Here is a 15122-nt window from a genome sequence, read left to right as displayed (position 1 = left end):
ATGGAATATTATTCAGCCATAAAAAAGAACAAAATAATGCCATTTGCAGCAACATGGAAGGAACTGGAGACTTTCATACTAAATGAGGTAAGTCAGAAAGAGAAAGACAAATACTGTATGATTTCACTTGTATCTGGTATCACAAATGAACCTTTCCACAGAAAAGAAACTCAAGGACTTGGAGAACAGACTTGTGGTTGCTGAGGGGGATGGACTGGGAGTCTGGGGTTAGACTATTGCATTTGGAGTAGATAAGTGATGAGATCCTACTGTATAGTATAGTGAACTATATCTGATCACTTGCAATGGAAGATGATGGAGGATAATGTGAGTAAAAGAATGTATATATATATATGTGTGACTGGGTCACTTTGTTGTATAGTAGAAATTGACAGAGCACTCTAAACCAACTATAATGGAAAACTTAAGAAATCGTTAAAAAAATAAAATGCCCTTTAAGGGAATTTCTGATTCTATTCAACACGTGATAGCATTCTTGACTTTTGAGCAACCAACCTGTTTTTTTTTTATTCTGATATATTTTATTAAGAAATTATTTTACATAGAATAAAAATGCACCTATTTTAAATGTATAGTTCAATGAATTTTGGCAAAAATATACTGAGAGTGGCAGAATATACCACCCCATAATATGCCACTTTGGCATAAGAATCAAGTTAAAAGCACTTGAAAAACAGCAAAGGCAAGAAAAACACTGTCATCTTCCTTCTTTTTCTCAAAAGCCAGAAATGAAATTCCCATGTGAAAGATGTCCTTCCTGTAGCAGAAGGAAAGTAATGTTCTTATCGTCAAGGAGGAGAAGTTGAGATTGAGAGAATTTTATAAAATGGACCTTTTAAAAATTATTCTTATTTTCCTAGCAGCCTTCCCCCATCCCATAGTTTAGCTACTTTTCCACAATTGCCTCTCTTGTTCAACCTGCTATAGAAGCCTGTAGGTTCTCCCATTTCTTTGGCTCTTCAATTCCTTATGAGGGCTCCTGTGTCAGCTAAAATTTATATAAATTTGTATGTGCTTTTCAGCTGGTAATATGTCTTATGTCAGTATAATTCTCAGGCCTAGCCAAAAAACTCCGGCAAAATATAATTAGAAGTTTGTCTCTGCTACCACACTCATGTAATCACCACTGCAATCAATGCACAGAGTGTTTCCATCACACCAGAAAGTTGCCTTGTGCTCTTTTGTGGTCAGCCTCCCTAACCCTCCAGCCCACTGTTCAGGATTCCTATACCTGATCCTATCATCTGAGATTAGAATCAGGAATGTACTGTGGGTACCATTTTTGTGTCTGGTAACTTGCGCTCAGCACACTATGTATAATATTCATCCCTGTATTTGTCTGTAGCAATAGTTGGTTTGTTGTTGCTAAGCTGTAATCTATTCTGTGAATATATTGCCATTTCTCATCCATTGACCTGTTGGTGGACATATCTCAACCTAATTTGGGTGCCTCTTTTTGTTATAATTCTCTCCCCATGTTTCCTCTCATGTCATTTTACAGTGAAAACAGGGAAGGTGATATTTCACCAGAGCCCACATTTTTCTATGAATTCCTGGGTTAGGTTCAAGCAACGTACTTAGTAGTAATTTGGCACATAGTCAAATTGCTCTGCCTGATGTAAAGTGGACTCACCCAGCCACACCATCTGTTTTCCTGCGTGCTCAGAGCCCGTGGCTTCTGTGAACTCATAGATGTTGCCCACCCCAGGCTGTGCCATTGATTCTGGGTTGCTTTTTATTCCATTAGAGTCAAACTCATTTATTCACTAAGAGCTTAAGTGACTCATTTCATAATCTTTCTTTGGCTACCTATGCTTAACTTTTGTGTTTGGACATGTTCAGTTATCTAGCTGATCCATACAGTCCTTTAAATATCTCCAAGCTGCCAGTTATTCCCAGGAGTTAGTTTTGTAAGCAGGCTGGTCACACACATAGTATATAATATGTACATTAGAAGTGCATTATATATATAATCTTTTCATTTTATAACAGAACATAGGCATTGCCAATATAAACCTCTTTATACATTATTTTTTACTGGCTGCATATTTATCTTTGGAGTGGTTTAATGGTTTCTTGTGAAATTTAATTTAACCTGCCATATGATCTCATTATCACCCCCCAAAAAACCCATATGTGAATATTATGAAAGTTTTATTTATAGTTGCCCCAAATTGGAAACAACCCAGATGTCCTTCAGCTGGTGAATGGATGACAAACTATGGGATAGTCATACTGTGGAGTACTACTGGGCAATAGAAAAGTACAATTATTGAACAAGCAACAGTGTAGATAAATATGGAATGTATTGTGCTAAGTAAGAGGCTTGACAGAAGGCTCTATTCACTGCCACCCCTGTTGAGGGTTCTGCATCCTTAGCTAAGAAGGGCTGACTGTACTAGGCCATTTTGCATAAAGGATTTGAGTATCCACAGATTCAATATCTTCCAGGGTATGGGACCAATCCTCTGTGGATAACAAGTGATGACTGTATACAGTCTTATCTCTGTGACATTCTAGAATAGATGAACCTGAAGATCAGAGAACAAATGAGTAGTTACCAGGGTTTAAGTGTAGGGGAGTGGTGTTTGAATGTAGAGGGATGGAGGAGTATTTGGAGGTGATGAAACATTTGTTGGTACCTTGATCATGGTGATTGTTATAATTCTTGCTATTTGTCAAAACTTAGAACTGCATATTCCCAGAAAAAGTGGACTTGACTATATGCAACTTTTAAAAATAATTTTTTAAATGGCAGCCTGAATTGTTCATTGGCCCTCAACCATATCCCAGACATACTGTCCATTTGAGTCTTCTCACTTATCCTATGTAAGCAGGAAACTGGGACAGGGAGAAGGAGAGAGAATTGCTCAGTCCAAATCACTGGCCTAGTGGGAGTGCTGCTGCGTGCTCTCTCCAGTGATGTGTGCTTGGATGTCTCTTTGCACTACTTGTGCTGATTTTGCTGTCCTGTCTTTTGGGAGGAGGTGGGATAGAGCATTAGAGACTGCAGGGTGGAGAGAGCAGCCACAGAATGTGGCTCTACTTTTGATGTGACAAGGAGAAATGTGTTTATCGTGAGTGTGGCTGGAATGTTTTTTCTGCCAGCCCTCTATGAGGAATGTCAGCCAGATAATAAAACCTTAGTAGCAAGAGCTTTGGGTTCTGACAGTAGTAAAGGGGCTTTGAACATATGTGAAAAAGAAAATGATCCAGTAGTTTTTAGCTTCTATCACTGGCAAGGCAATGGCAGGGTAGCCAAAATGGATTAATCAGAATGCAGGGCACAGATAAAGAAAAGTTAAGGAGTTGAGTTTTCTGTTAGTCTAGATTCCTATAAAACACCCAAGTAAAGTATGAGATTAAAATCCATATTTGGGGTATTGAAGAGAAGGGAGGAGGGTGTAGGATGTCTAAACTTTTAGCACCAAGCCAGTATGGCAGACTTGGGCAGGCATGACCCACCTTATCCCAGCCACACTGACCCTCATCTCTTCCGTTTTTCCTCCTCCATCATGTGCCCTCTTAGTGCCAGACATGAAGGCCCAGGGCACTGGCAAGAGGGCTGAGACACAAGAGTTTCATTGCAACTGCTCTTTCCTTGCAGTTCTATCTACTTCCACCTCTTTTTTTTTTTTCTCTTTTGCTAAATTGAATACACAGTTGAAGTTGTAAAGTAGATTGGACTTTTTTAAATGGCCAAAACAATTGAAAAGTGTAGAATCTGTCCAAGATCAGTACCAGTAAGAGAAATTCAACAGAGAATGGCCAAAGAGAATGACGTGTAAAAAAGCAGGTAGTTTTCCACTTGTGCCCAGCCAAGTTCAGAGCTTTCAGTAGGTCTGGTTTGTACAGAGAGTTTCATGTCACGTGCCTTTAGAACATGCTAATCATGACAGCTGGAAAGCAGCCCTCTTTTCATCTGAGAAAACTTTGTGATCTGAGATCCAGCTCCAGACATAGAAAGTGTTTCCTAGGCCAAGGGAAGTTTGAGGATCAGTTCCCTTTTGGGAAGATTTTGGAGCCAGTGTGTTAGGGATTGAAGCCATATTTGCCTTTGCTTTTTAGGGCACAAGACACTACATTGATGATGTTGTTTACTGAGAAAATCTCAATTTTGAAAGCAAGAATTGAAACGCATTGAGTGTCCACAGTGGTAGCCTTGGATCCAGCCTGGTTTATGGAATTCCCATGACCATATGAGGAAAGGATTATAAGGCTAAAACAATTAACTATCCCATGGTATAGAGGTTCTTGAATTTTTTCATACTTTATGAACTGTGTTGCACTATAGAGGGACAGAAGTAAAGCTTGGGTCTCCTTTATCAACCTGTTTAAAATAATGATGTTTCCTTTAACCGCTGCCACCTTTGATCTGGTTGCTGCCTTCCTTTCACTACATCTCTGGGCAGAGGGAAACTGCAGCTACTAAGACTTTCTTCAAAGTTTGTGTATGAGAAGCCTCACCAAATGCCAAGAGTTGGAACAGTTTTCTGTTTGTTCAGTTAAATACCTCCCTTCAGCATCAGAATGACACTCAGCTTGCTGTGGTGCTTAGGAGATGGAGCCACGCAAGAATAAGAATGGAGGGAGTGGCTGATTCATATTGCCTATCTCTTCCTGACCCTGTGTACTCAATTCACAGTTCACAATCTTGGCACTTGCCAGGGTCTGGGCAGAAGGATCATGCTTTCTACAAATACTAGAGACTCCCAGCCTGAGGGCTTCCTTTGGTGGAAGCGAGCTCAGCCTATCCTGGGGACATCAGGGCCTGAAGCTGGGAGGGAAAGTCAGGCAGATGGCGAGTCAGAGCAGGGATCATCTGAAACCCACACCAGTCTCTGTCTCTGAGTGACTTGTAGGGAGGCTGGGGCCCTTGCTGGTATGTGTGGCCAGATGCGCACACCGCTGAAACAGGAGCTGCAGGTGATGGAGGATTTCTAGCAGGAATTGGAAGGCCTGGGGGCCCGAGTGCTAACATGGGGAGTCTGCATGGTGGCGAGAGTATTTGGGGTCTGCAGCAGCACCAGGCCCAACACCACCTCCAGAACATAAACCATGGCTGCTCCTTTACTTCGCTTTTCCAAAACTACATAAATTTTTCTTGAGGCCAACTTAATCCAGGGCCAGACAGAGACCATCTTGAGAAGTGGTATTCCAGCTTAGCTAAGTGGACAAAACAGAGCTGGCACACATGGAAAATGTTGTGGATTCAGGACGAGAGCTAATATTGAGGCCAGTGATGCAAATAATCACGTGTAATAACTGTAGGGAACTGACTCATTGCAGGAGAGGAGCACTTGCCTGCCAGCAGCAGTTCTTGGCTATCAAAACCAAAGATTTCAGTGCTCCTCCTCAACTCTATAGACTGTGTTTCTCTCCTCTCTGGAGAAAGCCATAAATGTGGATGATAGTGGGGCTGCTGGACACAAGAGGGTAAGTTAGTTGGAAATGTAAGGAATTGGCCCATAGTAGAAGACTACAGTGCTGGAGACAATTCACAAGCTGCTTGCTTACTATGCCACATCCTTGCTGCAGGTAAAGAGGAAATAAAGCCATCCCATTTAGGTTTATCCTTGATAAGGGTTACACAGAAACAGCTGGAGAAAGCAAGGTGGAGAAGTGTTAAATGACCAAGAAATAATAAGGCGCTGAGGAAGGAGCACTGGATTAGGGCTCTGGAAACCGGGGTCCTATTTCTGAGAGGCCTCAACTGGTTGTTCAACTCTGAGTAGGTAAGTTGTTGCAGCTGTTCCTTCATCTGTATGTGGAAGTGTTGGACCAAAAAAATCTTTGGCTGCCTTCTACATATTATTATTATTATTTTTTTGACTTTTTATCTTTTCTAGGGCTGTACTCTTGGCATATGGAGGTTCCCAGGCTAGGGGTCAAATTGGTGCTGTGGCGGCCGGCCTCCACCAGAGCCACAGCAACGTGGGATCCGAGCCGTTTCTGCGACCTACACCACAGCTCATGGCAATGCTGGATCCTTAATCCACTGAGTGAGGCCAGGGATCAAACCCACAACCTCGTGGTTTCTAGTCGGATTCGTTAACCACTGAGCCACGACAGGAACTCCTGCCTTCTACATATTATGAGCCAAGTAAGGACCTTAGTCTGTCCCCAAGATGCCCCCTCTCCTGCAGGCCACCAAATTTCTCTGTTTGTCTCATTTGCCTGCTTAGACTTTGGGGAAGGGGCAGAGGTACCCAAATTATATACCCAAGTCCTGGATTCTCTGGTTAGAAAAGCTGTTATAACTTTGGTTAGTACAATTTACTTCATGTCTTGACTTCTCCATCCTCTTTCTGAAAGAAGTATGGTTACAGGATTTATGTGAACTCTCCTCTGCTCCTTGGAATAGATCAACTGTTCAAAACAAGGGATCATGCTAATTCTTTCTTCCTGCATTGGGGGGAACAAATAAACTGAAGTGAAGGGAAGCAGGATGGTTTTTTGGTGTTAGAGGTGGAAGGAGTTGGGCTAGCATGTTGGAGGGGAGATGCAGGAAAATAACTCCTTGCAAAATATAACAGTTCTGTGATTCAAAGGCAAAACATGTTTATGGAGTTGGAGCACTGAGAGTGGTGCACAGTGTTTCTCCAGCTGGACTTTTTTTTTCAATTGAAAGTTTTAAGATTAGGGAATGCGCATATAGCTTTGCTCTAAGTTAGGAATGGAAAGCTGTAGAATCCAGAACTGCCTAGCTCCTGCTTTGAAGGACTGCAGTGGTATGTGAATAAAATGAGCAATGTTGTCTGTGTTTTGTACCATGAGCAGAACCATCTCCAAACATCCCTGGGCGTTACCTTGGGTCCTGGGCAATGAGCTATCTGGGAGAAGGACCTCTTTTCTCCCAGTGGAAGAAGCTACATCTAAAATCAGCTTCCCGTAGGACCAGGACCTTCCATCATCTCAAGAGCCAAATTTCCCACAGCATCAGAGCAGCTGGCTTGCTCAGACAACTGCTATAAACAGCTGGCACCCCAAATCCAAACTGCTTGGCAATATCATTCTTTATCCTTCTTCCCCCATACTCTAGCAATGTGAAAATGGGGGGCCAAAAAGAAGAAAGGGTTCTCTCCTCTGGGACAAAGCCCACATCATGTCCAGCAGCTGTCATGACTGTATTCATTTAGGTGATCTATAAAGTGTACCCTAAACCCATTTGCAAGTGCAAGAAATTGCAAATAATGCTCATGAAAGATAAGCAGAGAAGAGCCAGCTGGGAAGGACTTCAACCACAGTGTGGATCTGACATGTGTGTCAAGAGAGGAGGAAGGCAGGTAGATTTGGGAGGAAGAACCTTAGGCAGGTGCATTGTACTTACTCATGGATAAAGTGCTTAATACAGGTATGCAGAAAGGAAGCCCTGTGAAGTTCTCACCAGGATGAAATGGGATTAGCTTTGTAGTTTTGTAATCTTCACAGAAGATGCTGTTTCTGTCTCATCATGATTCCAGCTGCTCTGAGAGCTGTCTTCTTTTAATGAGAGTCTGTTGCTGTCTTTAAATCTCAACACGAGTTCATTTGTCTTTGGTGTATGTGCTTGAGGAATATCTTTAGTTTCTCATATTTATAATTTCTGAGTGGTGGTGGCAGACTTGTCCTTAAAGGGGCGTCTAGCTTTAGAAATACTTTATATTATGTATAAATAATATCTTAAGATATTTATTTATATTAAATAATACTTGCTTTATAAATTCCTTTACAGTTGTTCCAAATTAACTCCATAATGTCATACAGATTTGAAATTGAGATGCTCAAATGCATGAACAAGGCGATCTGTAATGGTCACTTCCTTGAAAGCCATATGAAGCAATTCCATTTGACTTAGCAATTTCGTTCATAGGAAGGTACCTCAGGGAATCCTGTCTGTGCACACAGAGACTGCTCCGAGTACTCCCTGATACAGCTCTGAAATTGTTTTGGCCAGCCCAAAGGGGAAGGCCAACAATGACCACAGAGGGGTGCCCCCCAACAGGCAAAAATGGCCAGGCCCTAGTACTTGTAAGTTGCTCAGCCATTGTGGGGGCTGCTGGAGGAGAACAGACTTTTCTGTAGATCCCAGAGTATCTAAAAGAGAGAGCCATCTGCTCACTGTGCTCTTCATGGCAGATCTCTCTTGAATGAGGTCAGGGAGGTGCCCCTCCCTGGCTGCCTCCCTGACCCTGGCATACCTTTCAATTAGAATAATGAAAGAATAGAATTCTGCTCTGAATTTCTGTACTGCTGACCTTGCCTTCATGAGGGTTTCCTTTTCACAAGCAATTCTCTTCCTTAATCTTCATTCTGTGACCTTATAGAATTGGTCTTCACATTGGGTGCATAAATGGGGTGGAGGTGGGAGACCTACCCACCTTCCAGGATGTGATTCACCTAAGTAATGAGGCCACTGGTCCTCATTTCCCTGCCATCTGGGGGCACTGTGGTGATTCTATTTCAGGGGTAGGTGAGCTTGGAGGAAATCCCTGGGGCCAGTCGGATGGAGAGAAGAGAGGCTTTTGTTGGACTCTTGCAGCCAAGGCCAGAGGAAGGAAGAGGGCTATTAAGAGTACGGAGTTATTTCATAAAGACAAGGGTAGGCGGCTCCCTTGTAGACTATATGTGTGGAGATGTAGGTTCTGAGAACAGAGACAAAGCAGTAAGCACAGTTAGAAAGAGCTAGTTGGAAGGAGGTGGGGAAGAGTTGCTGCGGAGTCAGTCAGGATCCCTCCAGGGAATGGAGAAGATGCCCTGCTTGGCCTTGATGAAAAGGTCTGCAGGATTACCAGTTGATCAGGTCTGACCCCCTAGGCCTATGATCTGAAGTCAAGTTTAGCTGTTTGGCAGCACATGAACCTGGGATCTCAGTCTGTGAAGAATCGGCCAAATTCAGAAATATTCCTCTGCTTGGCTATACATCTTAAATCTGGGAATATACCCAGTGGCCCTACCATGATACTAAAACTAAATTATATAGCAAGTCTTCAGCCTGGAAAACTATGATTTTTCTGCCTCAGACAGGTGTTCATTAAAGGTCACTTGGAAACCCCTGAAACACACTCTTTCATACCTTAATAGCTGAGAGCTTGAACCCATTTCCTCTGTTGTTGCTCTGGATTCTGACTTCAGGCTCAAAAGTTGGGAAGGTGGGAAAAAATGACTCTGTTTTTTCCTATGGCACTTGGTAGTTCTTTATATTTTTTTCATTATAAAAGTGATAGATGGCTTATATATATGTGAAGAAAATATAGAAAAAATGGAAGTGTAAAAACATTCCCAGTCTAATTCACTCATCAAATTTAGATATTGTTAATGCTTCAGTGTTTTTCTTCCAGTCTAATTTTCTCTATAGAAGGATTTTCTAACTTAATTAAGATCACACTGGATATATAATTATACAGTTTGAATTTTTTTATTTGTTTATATCATAGCATTTTCTAGATGAGCGTCTGTTTTTTAAATTCTACTTTGAAAAAATTTTAAACTAGAGAAATTGCAAGACTAGTACAATGAGTGCACGTTTATCCTTCTCCAAGAATCATCAGTTGTTAACATTTTGCCATATTTCCATTATCTCTATCTTTGTTATGTACACAGTATTGTTTTCTTTTTCTGAATCATTTGAGAATGAATTAAAGACTTTATCATCCTTTACTCCTAAATATTTCAGAAAATATCTCCTAAAAACAAGGACAGTCTTTTAAATAATCACATAATCATAATGGAATGATCAACTTTAGGGTATTTGATACTGATACCATTATCTCATAAATGTTCTTATTTAAATTTTGCCATGGAGTTCCAGTTGTGGCGCAGCAGAAACGAATCCAACTAGTAACCATGAGATCACAGGTTTGATCCCTGACCTTGCTCAGTGGATTATGGATCTGGTGTTGCCGTAAGCTTGGTGTAGGTCGCAGATGTGGCTCAGATCCTGTGTTGCTGTGGCTGTGGTGTAGGCTGGCAGCTGTAGCTCCGATTTGACCCCTGGCCTGGGATCCTGTATATGGGTTTAGGGTGCGGCCCTAAAAAGCAGCCCTAAAAAGCAAAAACAAACAAAAAAAAACCCCACAAAACTTTGCCAGTTGCTTCAACCAATGTCTTATATAGCAATATTTTTCCAAATTGTATTCTGTCATAGATAACATATTGAATTTAGCAGGCCAGTCTCCTGGGTCTCCTTCAGTCTTAAAGGGATTCTCAGTTTTCTTTTGATTTGTATAAATTAACATTTTTGTAGAGTGCAGGCCTGTGGTTTAGCAGAATGACCCTTAATTGGTGTGTGTGTGTGCATGTGTGTGTGCGTGTGTGTGCCCACTAGTTGTATAGTATAGTTTACCCAAAGGTTTCTGCATAAACTTGCTAAATGTTTCCATTATAAACAGTCATGATGAACTTTTACTTAATGCAGTGTAGGTAATACTTCTTTAACACAAGTTCTCAAGGGTGTAATTACAGGATCAAGGAGTGTAGAAATTTGGAAAATCCTTGATACCTTGTAAATCATTTTCCAAAAGAGGTCTGCTGGCCTAAGTGGTGCTTGGAGATGCCTTCTTGAGATTCTTATTTGAAACAAGTCTTATGTACTTCATAGCCTGATTGCTCACAGAGCTGGCAAGAACTTGGATGAACTGTAATTAAGACCTGAAGTTGTAAATGCAAACACCGACTGAGGTCATTGGGTGCTATAAATGAGTGCAGAGGGCTTGGTAGGTACTTGGTAGGGTCTCTAGCAAGCAGGTGGCCCTCTCTCCAGCTAACTGTTGCCAGATGTAGCAGAAAAACCGTTGCTGACTCAGTGTTGCCCAGTCTTCCAATATTTCAACAGTAGCAGGAAATCTAGATCATTATGTTGAATTTTCCATTTTTTAAGTGTTGGCAGTTCATTAAAACATTTTTTTTTCAAACCTTGTGTAAGTGAAACAAAACACATCTGTGGGATAGATGTATCTTGGAAGCTCCCTGTTCATAGTTGTGCTCTAGATTTTTTTTTTTTAATTGCCACATTGTTGGATTATTTCTTTTCTTCTAGGCATCATATTGACTCTTGTTTCCCAAGCGCCAGACTGCCAGGTTTCCTTCCTTAATCTCACCCTATCGCACTGTATTTTATCTTCTGTATTCTTTTTCTTTTTTTTCCCTTTCTTTTTACAGCTGCACCTGCGACATATGGAAATTCCCAGGCTAGGGGTCAAATCAGAGCTGTAGCTGTCAGTCTGTACCATAGCCACCACGTCAACTCAGGATCCAAGCTGCAACTGTCACCTGTGCTGCAGCTTGTAGCAACATTGGATCTTTAACCCACTGAGCAAGGCCAGGGATTGAACCTCCATCCTCACAGAGAGAGTGTAAGGTCCTTAACCTGCTGAGCCACAATGGGAATTGTGTTCTTAAAACTTTCCACTGAACTCTTAACATCATTCTCATTGTTGAGCTCATAAGCAATGATCACATTAGAGAGATGGGAAGGACTTAGGCTGTGACTTTGTGTCCAACCTACCCAAAGGCGTGGATGCCCAGTTAGAGTGGAATGTGGTCAGGGTGATCAAAGACTTGGATTTGGTGGAGATGTTTACTGCTAGGTGAGTATTTATCTGCTCTGTCATGTCCCCCAGTCCTGCTGCAGGGAGTCTAGGTCATGTGGCTGGTTCTGACCAGTGGGCTATGAATACAGGTGCTGTGTGTCACCAATGCAGTGAACCAGTGTGCGATTCCTTCCCCACCTCTAGGTCTCTTTGCCTTGTCTGTGACTGCCGACAGTGTTGTTGAGTCCCCACATGGAGGATGGCTGCCAGGAGACTGACTAAGGATTGTAACACAGGGGAAGCACATACTAGCCATAACCATCACTGACATGAGTGAGGTATGTGTTCTAACTCAGGTCTACCCTGCAGAACAGACATAAGGGATGGCAAAATTTCATGATAACTCAAGACTAAAATGTTCCCAGAGTGACAGCACCTCTTTTTTTTTCTTTGAGCCATGCATGGCATGAGGAAGCTCTTGGGCCACAACAGTGACCCAGGCTACTGCAGTGACAATGCTGGATCCTTAACCCTCTGTGCAACAGAGAATCCATCCTTTTGACCTTACCTGATATTCAGAATAACCTCTTGAATTGTATCAGACATAAATGTCTCAATCCTACAGAAAAGGAAATTGAGGCTAATGACTTGTCCAAGGGCTTGTCTGATTACAAAGCATGTTCTCTTTTCTGTTATATTCTCCTGAGCAGAAATTCAATGAATGCAGAGCCCAGTCACTAGCAGAACTAATCAGGAAAGAATTAGAGACTTTTTTCTCATCTCACAATATCCCAGGGCAAAGCTTACTACTACTAAGTTTTTAATCATAAAGGTTAAAAAAAAGTACATGGAAAGAAAAAAATGAGAGCAACATAAAACCATCATGTGACTCACTGGAAGGAATTCCAGTTCTTTCCTATGGGTCAGAAAGATGAGGTTGGGATTCCTTTAATGTCTTATCACAAACTAGAAAATCTATCATCTTATTTCTGATAGCATGGTTTCCAACCATAGATAGTCAATATACTCATGCTTTGCAAAATTGTCATCTGCTTTTTTTCTTTTCTCAAAGAAAAGATCAAGTAGTTCCCTGGTGGCTCAACAGATTAAAGATCCATTGTTGTCAGTGCTGCGGCTCTTGTTATGGCTTGTGGTTCAGCATGCAGCCGAAGGTGTGGTGAAAAAATGAAGAGAGAAAAAGAAAATAGGGGAAAAGAAAGAAAGGATCCGAGATCGTTCTCTACCTTTGTAAACATTTGGAAGTCACTTTCCTAACTTATGAGAACCATACAGTTTAGGGCCCTATCTTTTTTTTTTCTGGGGTTTTGTCTAGTCTTCAGTTGAGAGAGAAGATAATTAAAAACAAATTTCATGTTGAGCTCAGCAGAATTTGTTTCTGGAGTACTGAGTTTGCAGTGAGCATGCCACAATGCACATATCAGGCCTTTCCAGCAAGCTGTGTGAGTAGTCTGGGTAGCTGGACGATACCCAGCATGATAAGATCACAGGCTGTATTTTAAGAACACTGTTTCCAAATGGAGTTTTCTCTCACTGTGAGTGGACTCCACGCCAGTTGGGGACTTAGATCCCATTTAGAGACATGTCATTGGGGTTCAGATGTATGGGAGGCTCAGCAGATATCCACACAGGTAGGTTGAGGATGAGGAATGCCATATGATATTTCTCTGGCAGCACGGGTCTATCACCAGTTTGTATAGAACAGAAGCAAGAGCCTGTGTGTTTGTAATGGGAGGATATTTGCAGACTTCATCTTAAGGGTGTATGTTTCTCCTCGTGGGCTTTGATTTTCAATAACTGTGACATGTTCAATTACTGGTCAGCATATATTCCCCACCTCTCCTGCCACCTGCATGAGAAGAGTATACTCCCTGTTCCAGTGACATTGGACTTGGCCATGTGACTTGTTATGGTCAAAGAGAGTGGAAGTTGCAATATCAACTTCCTTAAGAGCCTCCATCTGTTTACCTTGTTCTTTTTTTTAAATTTCTTTATTGAAATATAGTTGACATACAATATTTTGTAGTTTTAGGTGTACTACATAGTGTTTTGACATTTACATCCATTATGAAATGGTCACCACAATGAGTCTAGTAACCATTTGTCCTCATACAAAGTTATTACAATATTGACTATTTTCTTTACACTGTCTGCTACATCCTTGTGGTTTATTTATTTTGTAATTGGAGGTTTGTAACTCTTAATCCCCTTTATCTGTTAAGCACCCTCCCCATACACACACACACCACCACCACACACACACACATACAGCTCTGGCAACACTTATTTTGTCTCCATATCCCTGAGTTTCTTTGTTACAGACCATTTCAGTCAGGCTCTAACAAGGGTCCTCCCACCCAGTGTCCTTGGCATCAGTGGATCAAGACCAAGTTCAGTTCAGAAGCAAAGGAAGCTTTATCCTTGGATCAGAGAATGGAGCGGTGGAGCTCCTGCTCTAGAGGACAAGCTATCTCCCTGACAGGTCTTGGGCAGGGCTGCTTTATAGGGGTCTCCTCTGTGCAGCTCCCCACTCTAGATCTTGGTGCCCACAGCCATTTTAAACCTCAGTGTTGTGCATAGCACTTCTGAACAGGACACTCATCTCATTGTGGCTTCTTCTTTGTCTTTGGGTGTGAATATCTTTTTCAGTAGGTTCTAGTCTTTTTGTCAGTAGTTGTTCAGCAGTTAGTTGTGATTTTGGTGTTTTTGTGAGAGGAGGTGAGTTTAAGTCCTTCTACTCTGCTGTCTTGTCCTGGATCCTGTTGCCCTTATTCTTGGTGTGCTTCTGCTATTATGAAATGATATTGATGTTGTGAATAGTTGGCTGGTGCCAGGATAACAGAAGATATGTGTGGCCAACTTGGACCTGACTATGGGCTCTGGGTAGGTCCAGCTTGGCCTAGCCTGGGTCAATCCAGCTGTAGGCACATGAGTGAGAGGTATGTGCCTATTGTATGTTACTGAGATTTTGTGGTTGTGATTAGCATGGCTCCCTGCTATGGATACATACAGACAGAATGCTGGGATAGGTGGCTACGTCAAATTTCTTGATTCTTTTTTTTTTTTTTTTTTTGTCTTTTTTTTTTTTTTGTTGTTGTTGTTGCTATTTCTTGGGCCGCTCCCGCGGCATATGGAGGTTCCCAGGCTAGGGGTTGAATCGGAGCTGTAGCCACCGGCCTACGCCAGAGCCACAGCAACGCGGGATCCGAGCCGCGTCTGCAACCTACACCACAGCTCACGGCAACGCCGGATCGTTAACCACTGAGCATAGGGCAGGGATCGAACCCGCAACCTCATGGTTCCTAGTCAGATTCGTTAACCACTGCGCCACGACGGGAACTCCAAATTTCTTGATTCTTATACACACTTTTCCCCAAACTTAGCTCTGTGCCCTAGATATTTCTGAAAGCCTCTTGGGGTGACCTGGTAATCACAAACCAGGTCAGAACAGCTGCACTGTTAATCTTCAGGATATCCACAGCCTCCTAGCTGACAGGGATCGGCACTGCCGTCAGTACTCAAACCTTAGGGTGGGGCTCTGTGCCTGGCTTTTCTCTCCTCCCGATTCACGTC

General features: G+C 42.1%; 1 protein-coding gene and 1 pseudogene across 8 annotated transcripts in view; one reads left to right on the top strand and one right to left on the bottom strand.

Annotated features, from left to right (window-relative positions):
* The window catches only part of GADL1 (glutamate decarboxylase like 1), a 345574-nt gene that overhangs the window by 119666 nt on the left and 210786 nt on the right, over nucleotides 1-15122 (top strand). The gene's annotated exons all lie outside the window — the stretch shown is intronic.
* On the bottom strand, nucleotides 7405-7834 carry LOC146397238 (UPF0538 protein C2orf76 homolog; annotated as a pseudogene).

Source organism: Sus scrofa, chromosome 13 (assembly GCF_054392235.1).
Source record: "Sus scrofa isolate SSC_HxYL_T2T_F1_AM1 chromosome 13, Sscrofa_HxYL_maternal_Yorkshire_Landrace_v2.0, whole genome shotgun sequence".
In the NCBI taxonomy this organism is placed as follows: domain Eukaryota; kingdom Metazoa; phylum Chordata; class Mammalia; order Artiodactyla; family Suidae; genus Sus; species Sus scrofa.
This window is presented reverse-complemented; position numbering and strand designations above follow the sequence as displayed.